We start from the raw sequence: 3,423 nt of genomic DNA, 5'->3' as shown, positions 1-3,423 counted from the left end.
TTTCTCCCGCGGAACAGCTGGTAGTCTCGAACCGCTGACTCTGAGGCTCGAAGCCTGATTTGTAACCACTACGCTACGAGAGCTAGTATATAAGGTATTTATTGTGGATTGAGTGAAAGTTTACAGGGCAGATCATCAGGTTTACATTCAACAAATCATACACCTTGTTTCATTACAATGATTATAATCCCCTCCATGTACCATCAGTCAACAGTATTTGCCTCTATTTACCTCTTGCTTTCTTCCCTGTGTCTCCCACTACCTTCATCTTTCCCCTCTTAATCTCTCTCTTGTTATATAGTGCCTGCCTTGTTACCCATATTAACAGGAGCTCTGGTAGCGTCGTGGTTACGAATTGGGCTGCTAACCTCAAGGTCAGCAGTTTGAAACTACCAGCTGTTCCGCGGGAGAAAGATGAGGCTTTCTGCTCCTGTAAAGATTTAAAGCCTTGGAAACCTGAACAGGGTCGCTATGAGTCAGAACTGACTTGACGGTACTTAACAACAACAACAACAACTCTCTCGCCCATGAATAATTTCCTTTTCTCCCTGTAACTGTTGGGAGTGACTGAGTCAAAGGTCTCTGACTTGGGGGTAGTTTAATTGAAGGATTGCAACTGAACAGTTGTGATCCAGAAACTCAGGCTGCACCCAAGTGAAGCTGCCCCCTGAGGAACTTGCAGGGCTGCCTCAGGGGACAGGGAATTTGCAAGGTCTTTCCTTGTACACAGCCATGACCTTCAGCTTAGTCTGCACAAACATCTCTAATCTCTGTTTCCCTAGCTACCACAAGTTACACTCTTCTGATCAAGTCCCGCTCACTGCATGCACAAACATCACCAGATGTTCTTTCACTCTTTTCCCTGACCCAAGCACCTCCCTTTGATATGTGTATAAAATAAACTCGCTGTACTAGGTCTAGGTCGCAGTATCTCCATCAGAGTACTGCGTCCCACCTGGTTCCAACTTTACTTAATTCATTTGTGTCTTGTGTCTTCCTTTTCTTTCTAATCTCCCATCGCCCCTAGTTGGGTTTAATCTCTCAGCACTGGAGACGGAGAATAGCTGATGCCAGATGCAGCATGTAACCATCACAGATTTTCTTTTATTAAAAAAAAAAACCCTTTTCTTAACCTTCCATAACAGTGTTCTCAAATAATACTAATTCTTTTGTTATTGACTAGTTTCAGTCAGCATAATGTCCTCTAGATTCATCCATGTTGTGAGGTGTTTTGCAGACTCGTTTTTCTTCCACCTTGAATAGTGTGTGTATGCACCAAAATTTGTTCCATCTGGTCAATTCCATGTGTATAATTGCCTTATTAATTTTTTTAAGTAACATTTTATTGTGTGTTCAGTTTAGGTTCCCATTCAACAGTTTCTACACAATTTGTTCAGTAACATTGGTTACATTCTTCACAATGTCTGAACTGTCTCATTATTTCTGTTTTGGCTTTTCCATTTCTATGTATTGAGTTTCCCTGCCCCTTACATTCTCATCTTTGTTTTAGAGTAATTTTTTACCATTTGTTCTCATATAGGTGATTTTTAAAAAGGAACACAGTACTTATGGGTTATATTCATTCTTTTTTTTACGCAGTTTGTTATTTAGCTACAAGATGACATCAGGGGTTAACTTTAGTTCAAGGTCTGAAGAGTATTCAGGGCAATAGTCTTGGGAACTCCACCAGTTTCAACCTGCCCAGTAGGTAGTTTTTTATTTTTAAAGAAATAAGAAGTTCTGTTTTACGCTTTTCTCCCATACTGTCAGGATCTATCATGGTTCTTTACTAGAACATGGGTTCTTTATTAGAACAGTTGGTAGCGATAGCCAGGCACCATCCAGTTCTTTTGGTTTCAAAGTAGAAGAGACCATGGTTCATATAGATTGTTTGTCTTGAACAATAGTTTCTTCTTTGGGCCTATGGTCTTCTTCTTCTTTTCTTCTGGATGAGTAAAGAGTAATAGTTGTATCATAGATTGCCATTCACAAGCTTTTAAAACCCCAGATACAACTCACCAACCTTTATGCTCTTCTTCCTCCTCAGTCAATAATATGTCAGTCAACTGCTTGTCAGAGATGCTTATCTGCTGGCAGGTCCCCCATTACTTGACAAAAATAAACTGCCAAGAGATGATTGCACAATAAATTGTTGCTCTTCTGGAGCACTAAGAAGGTAAATGCAGAACATAAACAGTAATGACAAGAAGCCAAACAAATGTAAGTTTTACTAGAACATCCAAGTACCTGATATACACGCTTCCCACTAGGAGATGAGATTAAGGTGATGAACTGTCGATCTACTAACTACAAAGCCTGGATGGCTGATGAGCCAAAGACAGACGTTGAGTGATAATAGATGTTCATCAGGAATTCATGCTCTTTTTTGCACCACTTTGGTCATCTTGCTCAGGAGCTCCACCACAACCACTGAAAACGTGATGGCCATGGCACCACAGGCTGCCTCTTCCTCAGAAACTATAATAGTCTTTTATGTTGCTTAAAAAAGGTAATTTGCAATGAACAAGTGATTGGTCTTGCGAAATTATATCATGAGATCTTTAATATCATTTCCATCACCAAGGCCATATTTTCCAACTACTGATCCTTCCTCTTTGTTTCCAACCCTTGAGTAATAAAAATGAATAAAATTTGGTCTTGGTTTCAGAGTCATATACAGCTTATGGTAGTTGTGAGCTATTTCTGTCTGTAATTATGCAGTTATAAAGCAGTCTTTTCTATTTTCTATAGCCTCATATACATGTGAAAGTTGGACAGTGAATTAGGAAGACCAAAAGAAGCATTGATTCATTTGAGTTATGGTCTTGGAGAAAGATTTGAAAGGTACCATGGACTGCAAGAAGAACAAACTAATCTGTGTTGGAAGAAGTAAAACCAGAATGCTCCTTGTAAAACAGGATAACAAGACTTGTCTCTGAGACTTCAGACATATTATCAGTAAGGACCTGTTACTGGAGAAGAACATGATGCTTGATAAAATAGAGGGTCAGCTAAAAAGAGGGAGACCCCTTGCAAAATGGATTGGCACTGTAGCAACAGTAATGGGCTCAATAGTAGCAGCAATTGTGAGGATGACGCAGGACTGGGGTTGTTTCATTCTGTTGTATATAGAATTGCTATGGGTTGGAAGTGACGACACTTTAAAACAACACCAAAGTTTGTTTCGCTATTATTCTGTTGATGGGCATTTAAACTGTTTTCATCCATTCTGTGACACTCTGTCTCTTTACTGGTGCATTTTAACTATTTATATTCAGGGTAATTATTGATAGGTATGAATTGATTGCTGTCATTTTGCTGTGTGTTTCTTTGTAGTACTGCTAATTTCTTTGTTCCACATAGTTTTCTGTGCTAAGTTAATTTTCCTTGTGAGCTTTCTTTTCATGTTCATTTTTGTGTGTG

The 3,423-nt window shown here is 39.2% G+C and overlaps 1 pseudogene; it reads right to left on the bottom strand.

Moving 5' to 3' along the window:
- LOC102821486 overlaps window positions 1-2,449 on the bottom strand; it is a 36,715-nt pseudogene extending 34,266 nt beyond the window's left edge.
- Between the last annotated feature and the right edge of the window lie 974 nt (window positions 2,450-3,423).

Source organism: Chrysochloris asiatica, unplaced genomic scaffold, assembly GCF_000296735.1.
Source record: "Chrysochloris asiatica unplaced genomic scaffold, ChrAsi1.0 scaffold00190, whole genome shotgun sequence".
In the NCBI taxonomy this organism is placed as follows: Eukaryota; Metazoa; Chordata; class Mammalia; order Afrosoricida; family Chrysochloridae; genus Chrysochloris; species Chrysochloris asiatica.
Note: the sequence above shows the minus strand (reverse complement) of the source record. Positions and strands in the feature narration are given on the sequence as shown.